The 15,513-nt window shown below is 44.8% G+C and overlaps 1 long non-coding RNA gene across 4 annotated transcripts; it reads left to right on the top strand.

The window, feature by feature from the left end:
• The first annotated feature begins 10,594 nt into the window (after nucleotides 1-10,594).
• On the top strand, nucleotides 10,595-15,192 carry LOC125543100 (uncharacterized). 4 transcript variants are annotated; one of them, XR_007298290.2, is made up of 4 exons: nucleotides 10,595-11,004; nucleotides 11,835-12,633; nucleotides 13,238-14,013; nucleotides 14,902-15,192. It is a non-coding gene; the product is annotated as an uncharacterized LOC125543100 (long non-coding RNA). The 4 variants fall into 4 exon arrangements; XR_007298294.2 differs by having other exon boundaries at nucleotides 12,540-12,633; nucleotides 13,241-14,013; nucleotides 14,902-15,189; XR_007298292.2 differs by having other exon boundaries at nucleotides 12,540-12,633; nucleotides 14,902-15,185.
• Nucleotides 15,193-15,513: the final 321 nt, after the last annotated feature.

Genomic DNA, 15,513 nt, shown 5'->3' with positions numbered 1-15,513 from the left:
ATAATAATAATGAAAAAAGGTGCATAATTAATTTATGCAAAGTAAAAAAAGGTTTGGTAAATATGGCCTGAGCGTTGAGGCTAGCTCGATGGTATGATGGCATTGTGGCGCGGCGATGTCGACACATGTCAGCCACCCTCAGTGACAGCAAGACGCCAGCTAGACGGACGTTGTGCCCAAGTGTCGACAAAATAACCCTGCAAAAATAATGCATTGCAAAACAACAGAAAATATTCTATGTGCAATAATTTTGGGAGCTAACCGAATAGTTAGGAAAAACAAAACATGTTCGACGGCAATGACGGGGCTGATCCAAACTACTAAAATTCGCTGACCAAAATCGAGGTACCATACTGATGTGTGTTTGGAGGTCCTCATCCCCATGTGGTCGCTCGGGACATGCTGCCGCTGCTTTATGTATGCGTTGCCGCGCGTGCGCCCCTGAGAAGCTGATCAAGCCGGAGCTTGCCAGCTTGCGCGGGGATCATCTCCTCCTGTTATGCACACTCTTTATAGGGCAAATCCGGTTGCAGATACGGCGTCCGTCAGACTGCGGACAAAAAATCCACATCCAGATGCTGATGAAACGATAGTACAAGGCTGGCACTTCTTGGGACCGGAGTACTGCCCAATTTTCACAATTCTGATCTGCCAAAACAAATAAAAGGCAATGGCCTATACAAAACAAGTAAGAACTGCCATGAAAAGATTCTCTTCTCTTTCCTTTCTACGCGAGGTAGTATTTTGGATTACTAGATCCAACCACGTCCAGGACACTGTACTGCAAAACTAGTAGTCAATTGGATTAGCATACTAGTACTCAATTACGTGAAGCAGTAAGATTCTAGGTCCATGCACTTTTTAGCAAAAGGTAGCAGAGGACTGGCGGCCGGGCAGGAGATGAAATAAAAAAAAAGCTAAGGAAAAGGATCTCCCTGGTGCGTGCATTCCGTCAGGCTGATTTGATCGGCCGATGTGCATAGTTGCCACGCGTGAGCTCTACTGGTCCAGGGTGGCTCCTTGGCTACGGCGCCGCCTGATGGATTCTTCCATTGCCTCTGTGCCCGTTTTTCCGACACCTCCACGGCGCACCGACGCCACAACAGCGGAGATCGGATCTGCCGTATTATCCGAGGTCGGACACTTTTTGTATGATCTTGATTTGACTGTGAACAGGGTATCCTGAGGCAGTAGTCATAATTTACAATAAAGATAGTCTATACAGAACACATGTAATTGAAAATATATCACCTGATCATCCCATCGATTCGCATCGATCACCCAGCAGGCTCTCAATAAAAGCACCAATATCGATTCAATATCCGGCGTATCTCGTAGTAGGAGTTCTAAGCTAAGCGTTTTGGAGCGATGGTAACATCGACACATGATTTTACCCAGGTTCGGGCCCTCTTGATGGAGGTAAAACCCTACATCCTGCTTTTGATTGTATTCATATGGGGTGTAGTACAGAGTACATGTGTCTACCACGAGATTGTAGTAATGAATATGAGATTGTCTATCGACTAGCCTGGCCTCGGTTTATATAAGACATCGGAGGCCTAGGGTTTAGGAGAGTCCTTGTCTTGGGCGCCAAGTCTTGTGGAGTCTTCCTTGTATGCGACAGGGATTGTCCGAACTGGCCCATGAGTATGCGGCCACGGGGTCCTCGGCCCAATCTAACTGATCGGGAGATGATGTGGTGAGTACCCCCTAATCCAAGACACTGTCAGACGGTTTTGTCGGAACGCCGTTGGTCCACCTGAATGGGAGGGCGAGGCCATGGGTTCCGTGGTGTGGGTACAGTGTACTAACCTCTGCAGAGTGTATATTAAATCTATCGATAGTCGTGCCTGCGGATAAGGGCCCAGTTCGTGTCGGTCACACTGTGAGTCAACAGTAATAATAATAATGTGTTTAATAACAACCCCGGTTCGATGATGAGATAAGTTGGTTGTGATCGCCGGAAAAATCACCGTTTGAGACCAAGTGCTGGTCATGGTTGTGATCGTCGGAAAGATCACCATTTGAGACCAAGTGTTGGTCATGGTTATGATTGCCGGAAAGATCACCGTTTGGTTACGAGGTAACCCGAACAGAATAAGTGGTGCATATAATGTTATCATGTTGCATGATAGTGTCCTCATGTTTATATGTTCATGCCATGCTCATATTGTTCTAGCAGTATTATGTTCATGTTGTTCATGCCATGTTATCCTGATGATCTCATGATAATTCCTGCTTAACCTGTAATTGCCATGTTGTTGTTTGTCTTGAATGCTTTTGGTTATTGTGAGCTTGCAAGTACATTCAATGTACTGACCTGGCGTGTCATGCCAGTTTGCAGGTCATGCCGTGATTACTTGATTGCTTGCCGTGGTTTCCATCCGTGCGAGCTAGGATAAACGTTCCAACCAGAGTCCCTGCGGATTGGAGTTCATCATCGTTGTTCGTTGTTCCGCTGTCAGTAGTTGTTCCGCTGCTTCGAGTTGTTATGCTGCTTGTATAAAGCAAGCGTGGTTGGCGTAGTGTCACCGTACCGATGTTATTCATTGTAATATCGGAACCCTTGTATCCATATTCGCGTTGTAATAGAGAGTTGGTTTGTTCTATACTAAGCAGTGACTTATTCCAGAAGACTTCACCTCAATCTCTGGGCTGGAATACAGGGCGTTCCAGTTTTCTCTGAGCCGGGGTGTCACAAGTTGGTATCAGAGCAGGTCTGGCTGTAGGACGCCCTAGTCAGCGCGAGCGGTAGAAACCGATAGAAATCAGTAGTTTAAAGTCCGACCTGTTTATTGCTTTTGGTTGCTGCATTTGTTTGTTGCATAGCATGCATATAGCCTTAGTATTTGTTGATAATGGTTTATCCGGTGAGTGTAGCTGGCATCGGTTCGGATCCACTACAGCTCAGCTTTTGCATTTCTCCAGTTTTATTTTCTTGCTCGTTCTTTAATGTTTGGTGTCATTTCTGTCCCAGCAGAGTGATGCCAAGTGATCCCGACACCGTTTGCAAAAATGGTGCTCAGGTATCTCGCCGATATCCTCCTTTCAGCCCCGCCTATCGTTTCGGTGATGGACATGCTTCTATCCTGAATCGCTCTTCATTTTGTCATGTTGGAAACCCTTAATGATCTTAGTTATCAAGAAGGGGCAATGTCAGCAGCCTCAGTTTTTCCCCGATATCCAATTTCTTGGACGAGTACGTATCTTTTCCGTCCGCTTGATAATAATGTGGTTGCGACCTTCGTGTCCCACTACATGATTACTGAGTATGTTCTCGTCTTCGAGCTAGTCTGGGTTGCTACCTGGCTAAGCTAGCACTTGGTGTAGCGTTGTTTACACCAATTCTTCCACACATTTATTCGTCCTCGTGCACACTGTCACATCATGCTAGATCGTAGAACCGGAGATCCCGCGAGATTTGTGTGCTTAAGTAGGCAAGCATATTGTGTGACTAGCAGTAATATGTGGCATTGACTGTGTGTGAATTGATTGTTGTTGTGTGCTTTTGTTTAGTTGAGTTTTCGTTTTCTTCTTTCTTTCTGGGCCCCGGTGTTACATTATGTTTCCCCTATAAAGAGTAGCTCATCAACCGCCACCGGACCCTAAGAATCAGCAAGGAGTTCAAATATTTGGAAACTCGGCTAAACAGAATGGAATTCTCAGCCGACATCAGTGAAATGGGGAATATCTGTTTTTGAGGCTGATAATCAATTTTTTATTAGTATGCACTCCTCACAACATTACTGATAACTCAAGTCTACATCGGTACAAAATCCTCACAACAGTAATGATCAAGTTAGCAACAAGACAAGTCAGGTACAAGATCAACGGTACATTTTCAGTCAAATGTATGGATCATATACAAAATTTTGGCTCAGCAATGCATGATGCTTGAAATATGTTATCATCCAAAATAAAGTCAAAATGTGATATGCTCAAGGCAGACAGTCATACAAATTTTCTCATGCAAATTATCATCCCCAAAATATTATGGGCGTGTGTGTAGATTTTAGTCTGAATATTAGTATGAAGCTTGGGATGTAAGAAATTCAGTCTTCTTCCACACGTTATCGGAAGAAATTTATGATGAAAGGCTCCTCAATTTTTCTCAGCAAGATACCGCGGTAAAAGCTTCTGACAGACGAAAATGAATTTTTCTCAACAAGCAAACCCGAGGAGAAGCTTCTCAAGTACGGAACTCGGGCTTCCCCAGCACAATAATCAGACCAGGCTTCATGTATAGAGCCTTCTTCTGCACGATACCTAGACAAAGGATTTGAGCAGAAGATAACGAGTCTTCCTCGGCAAGCTACTCGGATGGCTTCTCTCGTAAGACATTCAGTCTGCGTCAGTATCATACTAATACACCATCCTCGAAAGTTATATGATAAGCAGTACCGCTCAAGAAGCAGACTCACAACATTTTGTCGGAAGCACAAATCCGTCAGGGCATGTGTCTTATTCAAAAAGCCAATGTTTGGTTGCATGTGAATCTTCTATATGGTGATCATGTATCCCCAGTCATATTAATCAATCATACGAGATGAGGCAAGGATCCAACGGATATACCTAAGGAAAGTGAGGATCCCACAACCTCACGAGTCAGGCAAAGGAAAATAAGCAGAGATACATCCCACGAATTACAAGAATTGACAAGATTCTGGGGATGAAATGACAGAATCAACAGTCTTGACGAAGGTCATCAAGGTCATTATTCCCGCAACTGACAAGGAGATCCCTTAAAACCTTGTCACCTTCTTGTATGATTGGCCTCAACAATAGGCTATGTACCGCTACAAGTCCCGATTATATGTCATATATGTGCGGACCCCGGTCAGAAAACAGGCACAAGGGAACAATGTCAAAAATATTGCACTAATCACGTCCCTGGTCATACGAAGAATCAAGGACAGGTGTGGCCAAGGTATTCTAGTAAGGTACCCTCACAAAGAAAATCATGACCGTTAAAGGGTGAGACTGACAGCAAAGGTATGATGATTTTTGCACGACCCTCAGGGTCCGGATACCCAAATCAGTTGGAGGCCGTAATTCCATATGGATCCACAAAGGCATACCCTCAGCGCCCTACTCTGTTTTACAAGGATTTCATATCACGCTGACCCGCTTGGAATGGTTACTGTGGAAAATCCAAATGGGTATACCGACAAAATGAGAAAGTCAGAAGCCGAACAATCAGCTCAGATCCGGTATACTCACCGACGAAATCAAGTACACGGCCAGTCTATCAGAAAAAGCAATTGTCCATCAGCCCCCTGTCAGGCCAATCTCAAGGTGGAAATATTTGAGGTATGACACAGCTATAACTCCATACACCGTTATATTGCTCCTGACAAAAGGCAGTCGAATCATTGGTACCTATATCATGCTCGAGCCAAAGGGGTAAATCAAAATAAATCAGTACCACCTATGAGCAGTTAGATCCCTTCAAAAGATGGCCATGATTAATTCTCAGCATTTATTGAAACCAGAAGGCCTGCATTTATTTGAAGCAACCCCATGAAAGAAGTAAAAAAGGTTTTTCATGACCAAATGAAAAATTTATGCCCAGATCCATTGGACATCACCACAGGTATGGGAGAATCAATGTCAGTAAAAAGGAATTGGTATATGAGCAAAGACCCGTCAGAATTGGGAAAGGTGAAGCAAACCACCCCAAAGCAAGGTAAGCAGATCATATGAAATTCTTAAGGGAACAATATACAAAGGAAATGGATACCCGAGTTGGAAACGGTGTCCTCAAGTCATACTGGTTCCCTGAGCAACTAAATCTCGAGGACGAGATTTCTTTAAGGGGGTAAGAGTTGTAACAGCCTGGATTTTGGCCCTTTTCTTTTTCTTTTGATTTATTGGGATTTTGCTCTTTTTTCTTTTGGAGTGGTTCTGTGGCCTTGTCACCTGGGAAATCATCTTCATTTGCCCCTCCGTAGTGGCTCATCATTCCCCAAAACCTTGCCAAGATCATGTCACTTCACTGCTTGACCAAACCCTAATTTCTTTTTCGCAGGAATATTCCTTTTTCTATTAAAGGAATAACCCTAATTGCCCTAGGTTGCGAAGCAACCTATATTTCTGCCCATCCAAAAATCCTCAAATAATTCTTATAAATTATCTGGGTCATAACTTCCTCAAATATGGAAAAATATTTCATTGGCCATATTTCTCATCATGCTCAATAAATTCATTTCATATTCTGTCCTAAATGGCACATTGTGAAGCAAGTGCTACTTATATTATCCCATTTGACCCCAAATTTCTTGGACATCTTTTCCTGTCCAAATAGTTGACTTGTGCCAAAATTCAACTTTATTTGCCTAGGCAAACTTCCTCAGTGACTTTTCAAAGTTCCTGTCTGAGGGAAGCCTTTGTGAAGGAAGTGCTAGCTAGGGTTATCCAAATGAGTTGAAATTTTGCACACTACTTCATGTGCCCATATTATGACACATTTCAGCCCCATCCAATCAGCTATGTGAGCACAGGACCAAATCTTTGGTTCTGGCAATATTTTCAGGTTGTGAAGCAAGTATAATTTATATTGCTTTCAAAATCCTGATAAATTATGAGAGTGTTCTCCTACGCAAATAACTTCTCTCCACCAAATTTGGCACCATTTCACCTAGCCAATATGTCTCTAGAATTATTGCAAGATTCTAGTCAGTGAAGATAGCTGTGAAGGAAGTACCATTTTGATGAATCCGATTAGTATGAAAATTTTAAAGCTTCTTACTATGACCAAGTAACTAAGCCTTGCGAAATTTCAGCTCAAGTTGATGCTCCACATGAGTGCATCATCCAAATCTTATTTCTGGACCAATTTATGCATTTGTTAAGCAACTGTAATAATCCTTGATCCAAACCCCTCCATAATTACCAGGACCATATTCCTTCCTAACCTAAACCTACCAGACAACTCATGCCTCTAAGCTCACCTCAATTGATCACTGTTTCAAGATCAAGTTTACTGCAGTAAACTTTAGAGCTCACTTACCATTTCACCACGGAGTCTTTGACCGAGCTACCACGTCAGTTGGAACCTATCCAGGAAGGACTAAACCCCAGTCACCATTTGGGCGACAGTGTGGCACTGTGTGCACCAGTGCGCGCGGTGACCACTGCTTTGGCAGACACTGGCCGCACCCAGAACGTCTTCTTGCTCAGGCCCCTTCTCTGCTCGGCGTCTCAGCGAGCACGAGCCTGTCTACTGTGTTCCACGCGTCGTCGTCGTCCTCCTGGAGCCATTTTCCCCTCTGTCCGCTTCTCCGTCGGTGCTCGTCGCCGCACGCCCACGAGCGAGCTGTAGCCGACAAGGCATTAATGGCATTCGGCCACTTCTCCTCTGTGCCCCTCGGCCCCTCCTGCCCTGAGCACCTCTGTAGCTCGTCCGATTCCTTCTCGTCGTGATCCCGCGCCTCCCCGTGATCGCTGGTCGTCGCCAGAGCATGGCCGGACGCGAGCGGCGGCACCCGAGCCATGGCCACGCGTCCACGGCCTCCCCTCCTCGCCCAGCCTATAAGTAGACCTCCCCGCGCAGTCCCGAGCACGCCACCAGCCCCCTCACTCCCAGCAACCTCCCCATCCATCCGCCCGAGCCTCTGGAGCTCTCCTGCTCCACCATTACCACCATGGCCGCCGCCCCCTCTCGCTCAAGTTCGAGCAACCGCGAGCCCCTCCCTCTCCCCATCATCACCAGAGCCCTCCCACATCGCCCCTGACCCTTCCCAGTACCACGCCGTCGTCGTTCTGTGGCTGAGGCGTCGTGCTCAACTCCGGCTGAAACCACCGTCCGCCATTCCCTTGCTCCCGCCCTCCTCAGTCCACCACGGCGACCGTGGAATACCCCATCGGGTGCGGCTCCTCCCGCTGAACTCGTCCATAGGTCGAGCAACGCGAGAGGTGGCCGGAGTCACCGGGGATCCGCGTCGGGGCCGCCGGCCTCGTCTCTGCATCACGGGTGAGCGGGAGGAGGACAAAGAAGACCTGCGAGCAGGGCCCCACCCCCACGGACCCCACCTGGCAGCCGCTCAGGCCTGGCCCCTCCTTTGCCAGCATGGCAAGTGGAGGCGCATTCGCGCTGATTGCGCTTTCCATTCGCGTAAGCGCATTATTCTTCCTCTTCAGCCAAAATCCATTTTCTATTAATGAAAGCGTATTCTCTGTCCCGTTTAGCGAGACGTCTGTTTTCGCTTTCAGAAAGCGTAATCTGGTTTCACTTTGTCCAGGCATGCACTTTCTCCATTCTGAAGACGTATTTTATGAGAATGCGTTTTTTGTTTTCAGCCCAGGGACCTGTTTGCAGTGGTTCTTTTGTAGATTAGTCCCTGGAAGAAAACACTTCATAACTTTTGGACCGTAACTCCGATCGAGGTGAAACCAGCGCTCACTTCTTCTTATCTTCGAGCTCTATCTTTTGGTAACATTTTCACTTGGTGGTCTCATAGTGAAAATGACCATTTTGCCCTTGCCTCTAAGCAGCCCCCTTTGAGAAAGAACCGTCCGACGTTTCGTTCCGCGGCTTCACCGCACTTCTTCCCGGAGTCTCCGTCACCCCCAGGCAAGCCACAATACCCACTTGCATGATAGTCATGCAATAGCCATGATTTTCAACTTGAATATCTATTAAATGTTTGCTTGTTTAAAATATGGTTATCGTTGTTTTGGTAATGCTTTTGGGTTAGTGCTTACTTTCTTGCTATGTTGTTATGCACCTGGTTATCATGCCCTGCTAGTTGATGGTATTCCTTTCATATGCTTATGCTTGCTAGTAGTACATGTTGATGTTGGTAATGGTCTTCGGTGCACGACTGCCGTCTGTCCCGAGTACCGTTGTTATGCATGTTCCATTGCATCCAGTTGGTTAAATGCTTGCATGATGGCATTGTTGATATGTTCTTACATGATATTTATTGTTGAGGCTAGTGGTCATGCTATGTTTCTGAGAAGTATGTACTTATGATGTTCATGCTAGTCAGTATGCCACGCTCAGTTGGATATGATTACTTGTTGATATGGTGGATAGTTATGTTGTACCCTCATGATTATGTTGATATCATGTTCATGCATTGTAATTACATCATGTTATTTTATCATGGCTCATCATATTGCATTCAAGTTTAACCGAATTAAATTGAACTTGAACAATTGTTGGCTGAGTCATGGTGCCACCATATCGAGCTGACCAGTGCAACCACGCTTACCTTTATGGGAAGGTCCTAACTGGGTCTATCGTCGTGCCTCTCGCCGGTGCCTCCAGCGAGGGAAGATTATGGGCGTGCGGTACCCTGGCCCGGTAAGCAGGCATAACCTTGTGCGCCCGTAGTTGGATGATAAGCGCTTTTGTCCTCGTTTGGGACCGTTTTGCCACGACGGTGGTCATTGGTGCCTTTGGTAGGCACGGGGCCACCCATGACCTGGCCTAGAGGGGAGTTGGTCGGAGTGGCCGGGAAAGTGTCATGGCAGTAGGACGGTTTTGTTGGAACGTCGTTGGTCCATCCGAATGGGAGGGCGAGGCCATGGGTTCCATAGTGTGGGTATAGTGTACTAATCTTTGCAGAGTGTATATTAAATCTATTGATAGTCGTGCCTGCAGATAAGGGCCTAGTTCGTGTCAGTCACACTGTGAGTCAACAGTAATTACTTCACAGTATAACTCAGCTAGTTAGGAACCACCACAACGTGTTGAGGTCCTCAACCATCCGATCTGAAGCTGGAACGGACCAGATCCATTTGGTCATCTCAACCAGCACTGATAGGTCGTTTTCACGGCCTCGCGACCTGGCGCACGTACTCAGGCTGCTGCTCCACATACCGAGTTGGGGATATCCTCGTTCGCCGGGCTGGTTGGTGGCTGAAAAAGCCCATATAGGCACAACGACAGGAGTACGGCCTCCATCTATCAGTGGGCCAGGGCCCGCCCAGCTCTAGAGAAAAAAACATATATTATAGTATTACGCTGCACGGGATCAGTTATTGGTCATGCTTATGTCTAAAAAAAAGTTATTGTTCATGCTTGCGTTTTCTCAATGTTTCTGTTTATATAGGAATATACTAGCATGACCATCTTGATCCCGATGCTATGTGGACATGTACTGGAGTATTTAGACACATATTTGGTGCTCCTATTTATAGCATACATATAGAACAGGAGGAGACACCACCTGTTCTGACTACTAGGTCTAAGCCAATACTGCCAATACTGATATTCTAACGGGCCAGTTCTTAACTTCAAATATGCTAAGTATTTCAAATATGTGAAATACCTCATTAAATAAATATTCAAATGGATTGGCTCTAACTTCAAATAAATATGCCCTCAATCATGGCATTCTAGCTTAAGCCATTCAAATTTCATGAAATATTTTTATTGTTCATCCATTTCAAATATATCGTAGATTTTTGTTTAAAATGGACGGGCGCAGCAACGCGCGTCTTCACGGTCTAGTCTCTCCCTAATTAATAATAAAGCATGGATTGAGTCTTCGGATTCATCGTCGCGGCCTTTTTGCGAAAAAGTCCCTTATGTTTTAGTTATTTAACCCGCAATCCATTGTTAATCTGCCAGACTGAAGGAAAAAACGGTTCGATGAAAAAATACACCCGTACGCATCTGCTCCTCTCCTCGATCCTCACCTTTACCCAGGCCGATCTATTCCCCCTCGCCGCCGCCACACCCCAGCCCCCTCGCCGGCGCGGCCGCACCTCAGCCCGCTTGCCGCCCCCGTCGCAACCCAACCCTTCCTCCCCTCCAATGGATGCTGCCCCAACCACCTCATCCAATAGGAAGCCCCAGTTTGGCAGCCTCTGTTCCCGCCCTTCAGCGGCCACCTCGCCGCTCCTCCAACGCCCAGCACGTCCTTATCCAACGCCCGATTGAATTGTTGCTGCCAAGATCTGCCTCAATGTGGTTTGCATCATTGCGGCGACGACATCGTCGATCTTCGACTCCGGCGGCTACATCCAGAAGGACTACCACAATTCTCGCGGCTGGTATCCTCTACTCTCATCTCCCTACTATGAATCCTGACTGATTCTCTTCCTCCTCCTTGTGTCTTCCTCTCTGAATTTGGTAGTAGGTATTAGTGCGTAGCAAGTAGTTAATCAGCCAGTGGTGAATCTAGGATAAGAATGGAGGGTGCGCTGAAATCATTAGTCATTGTGCTAAACTGGTACGAGTATGATTTATAGTCTGAATTGTTGCATGACAAAACAGTACCATGTTCTCTGAATATTTTTATTCCTCTGAAGTTGTGTGTGCTACAATCCTATCGCATTGGCATGTATATTCTGCATCTCTTGAAGATATTTGTGACATGTTGGCTGCCTTTTCCCCCCTTCTTTGCGGTTAAACGTTTCAGTCTTTAATACCCTGGTTTTAGGCTATAATCCCCCGATTAGTACTGATATATGGAGTACTTATACAGAGTTGGGGCCGGGCACTAGATCTTGCACTCTGAAATTAATAATACATCTTCTGCAATACTGATAGTACTATGAGATTCTTAGTACTCTGATTAGTATTGATATATGCAGCAGTGATGCAAAATTGGGGGCCCCACATCTTGTACTCTGATTAGTACTGAATTTTTAAAAGTTCATATACTCTGAAATTCATTGTACATGACGTAAAGTGCTCAAGGTGCTTGTGCGTACACTCTGCAAACACTGAACATACAAAGTGCACAAGGCTGATATATTTCCCTCCATTTCTGTATGAATAAATCCTAGATCGTTACAAATAACATGCCAACCTTCTTTTCACTTCATGCCACTGTAAGGTTGGTTTGGTGCTGATGCTCCTTACGTCCATATCATTGTAGATGGCTGTGGAAATCTGGAAAATTTGCCTTTTCTACCAAGATGAGAATCAACAACATAAAGTTCTAGAAGGATTCATGGACAGAAAAGATATCTCCTTTTATGAGTTAATCAAATTGATTGAATAAGTTGGCTTCTCGCCGGCATATGGTTTCTTGTACTACAGGAAGAAATACCCGTGTGGCTGATGCTATTCTGACATTGCTTCTGACCATGAAATACTTTGTGTTCAGTCTTCCCCTGAAAGTTAGCATAGGAATACATAATGTTTCTTCAGAATGACAGAGCACCAAATCGAGGCAGTAGGTTGCCATCGAATTCCACAGAATAAAACTGACTTGTGGATGTGATTAATCACTTACCAAAGTACAAGTTCATTCTCTGATGAAAAAGGTCAGTGTTTGGGGCGCACTGCGTAGCAAGGATATGTTGTAGGCTATATAGCTCTTCTGTGGACTGTGAGAGGTTGGGGTTCTCATGCTTGCTTGGTCGGAACCTTTTCTTTTGAGTCGATTGATGGACGATGGGCATGAGGGCATCTCTGCACTAACTACGCTGTATGTGTACTCCACTACATACAGATAGCTCGCTCGTCGTATCTCGACAGAAGAAGAACAACTTTGATCGATGGAGATGGATTTCTTTCCTGTTGTTGCAATTGTATGTGCCTTGCCGACTAAACTATCTTCTTTCTTATTTACTGTCAGGTAGCTCTTTCAAAGATAGCTCGCTCGTCGTATCTTGATAGAAGAAGAACAACTTTGATTGATGGAGATGGATTTCTTTCTTGTTGGTGCGATTGTATGTGCCTTGCCGACTAAACTATCTTCTTTCCTATTTACTGTCACGCAGTTCTTTCAAGTCCATTTTCTCTAGCTACATGATGTTTTCTTTATAGGCTGTAATTTATTTGGCATTTGTGATAGCCAAATTGTCATGTCAAACGTGCTTTGAAGATTTTTTTATTGCAATTGACATGTAATTTATTTTCTAAATAACCTATTCTTGATGGAGTCCGATCTCCTTTTTGACATATTCCAATAATAAGTTCTCATGTTCAATAATGCAATTCGGTAGATTATCTTGGATTATGGCATTGGGTTAATAGGATTTCATTGAACATAAATTTCGTTCTGCGCACAGGGATTCAAACTACAGTGCAATGATTTATTGAAAAACCTGCATCTTAGTACTGCCCCATTTTCTGCGATTCAAATCTTCTTGGCTATGATAGATGGTTCAAAAACCATGTGAATCTTGGAATGGATCTGTTCTTCATATGTTATTATAGCCCGTGCATGAACTATTTTAAGACATGTTTACATTAAGGTCATATACATTGTTTTATAAGATGGTAAATTCAAAGAACTGTTTGAACCTTGGAAGTGACTCATAATTTTTGCAGCAGGGAAGCTATTTGTGGTGTAATATGCAGCTAAAGGTATTCCAGCATGAGCTTCCATGCACAACATCAGTGCTTAAAGTAAAGGCTTCAGGACTTAAAAGTAAAGTACACCCATGGCTTAACTTAGTTTCCTTTTCTTATAGATAACTTGATTCTCTTGTTACAGATAACTTGATTCTCTGCTCACAACCAACTGCAGCAAGAAATAATTTCACATGTAGCCTTTTCCTTTTCACTGCTTTGACAACATTATTTTTTGAGAACTGACAACATTTTAACATGGTATCACCCATTGCAACACATTGTAATTATGCAGCCACAGATCGCGCCAAAGCATAGCCAGCCTTGGTCCAAGGAGATAGAGAAGTACTAACAAGGTGGCTCGTTCGCAAGTTGGAGCCGTCCATGAGCTCACTGCTCTTGGTCGCTCACAGCAAAGAACTGCATGTTGGCTGGGGTCTTGCCCATGTAATATCTTCAGTACTGTAATGGCAGATTGTACTTACCTTTTTTTTGTAAATTTTTTTGGTGTTTAGGCCATGCTTATTGGGCCAAGAGGTAGACCCCGTATAATGCCGACCCGCTAAATGCATTTGCAGTTTGCGGAAATATGGCTTTGCGGGCCGGTGTGGGGGCTGAATATCCTTTTTTACAGGTCCGCTTTGCGCTGGCCGGCGAATCCTCTGCGAATCCTCTTTTACGGGTCCGCTTCGTGGGGTTTGCTCGGCCGCCCCCCGCGCCGGCCCGTAAATCAGTAATTTGCATTTCAATTTCGGGTATGAAAAAACATTTCTTCTTCCCAATACCAAAATGAGCATCCACCTTCTTGCACACATGTCCATCTCAATAAACCTCAATAAACTACCGAAATTGAACTGAATAGGTTGACAAAGTCGAATGAAAACAAGAACATATCCCGTCGTTTTTGCATTTGAAGAATACCCATCTGGGGTGTTGCAGCATTGCTAGATGTTAGCTACAACACTGTCTGGGCAAGGGGGAGAACCTGCATTTTTGCGGGTTGGGGTGGGAATTTTGCCTCGTCCTGCAAAAATATTTACAGGTCCGACGCGTTTGCGGGGTCTGATCGGACAGCTTTTTTTGCGCAGACCCATATTTTGACGGTTATTTTGCAAGTTGGGGCATTATACGGGGTCTGCTAGAGATGCTCTAAGGAGATATATGATTATATTTTCTCCCGTTGCAATGCACGAGCCCTTTTCCTAGTAATAATAATGTGTTTAATAACAACCCCGGTTCGATGATGAGATAAGTTGGTTGTGATCGCCGGAAAGATCACCGTTTGAGACCAAGTGCTGGTCATGGTTGTGATCGCTAGAAAGATCACCGTTTGAGACCAAGTGTTGGTCATGGTTGTGATCGCTGGAAAGATCACCGTTTGATTACGAGGTAACCTGAACAGAATAAGTGGTGCATATAATGTCATCATGTTGCATGATAGTGTCCTCATGTTTATATGTTCATGCCATGCTCATATTATTCTAGCAGTATTATGTTCATGTTGTTCATGCCATGTTATCCTGATGATCTCATGATAATTCCTGCTTAACCTGTAATTGCCATGCTATTGTTTGTCTTGAATGCTTTTGGTTATTGTGAGCTTGCAAGTACATTCAATGTACTGACCTGGTGTGTCATGCCAGTTTGCAGGTCATGCCGTGATTACTTGATTGCTTGCCGTGGTTTCCATCCGTGCGAGCTAGGATAAACGTTCCAACCAGAGTCCATGCGGATTGGAGTCCATCATCGTCGTTCGTTGTTCCGCTGCCAGTAGTTGTTCTGCTGCTTCGAGTTGTTATGCTGCTTGTATAGAGCAAGCATGGTTGGCGTAGTGTCGCCGTGCCGATGTTATTCATTGTAATATCGGAACCCTTGTATTCATATTCGTGTTGTAATAGAGAGCTGGTTTGTTCTATACTAAGCAGTGTCGTATTCTAGAAGACTTCACGTCGATCTCTGGGCTGGAATACGGGGCGTTTCGGTTTTCTCTGAGTCGGGGTGCCACATAAGGCCTCCTTTTAGTAGAGAACCGGAATAAAACATTAGCACATAGTGAATACATGAACTCCTCAAACTACGGTCATCACCAGGAAGTGTCCCGACTATTGTCACTTCTGGGTTGCCGGATCATAACACGTAGTAGGTGACTATAACTTGCAAGATCGGATCTAGAACATAGATATAATGGTGATAACATAAACGGTTTAGATCCAAAATCATGGCACCCGGGCCCAAAGGGACAAGCATTAAGCATG

The sequence above is a fragment of the Triticum urartu genome, chromosome 3A (genome assembly GCF_056163025.1).
Source record: "Triticum urartu cultivar PI428250 chromosome 3A, HENAU_Tu73, whole genome shotgun sequence".
NCBI classification, from domain to species: domain Eukaryota; kingdom Viridiplantae; phylum Streptophyta; class Magnoliopsida; order Poales; family Poaceae; genus Triticum; species Triticum urartu.
Note: the sequence above shows the minus strand (reverse complement) of the source record. Positions and strands in the feature narration are given on the sequence as shown.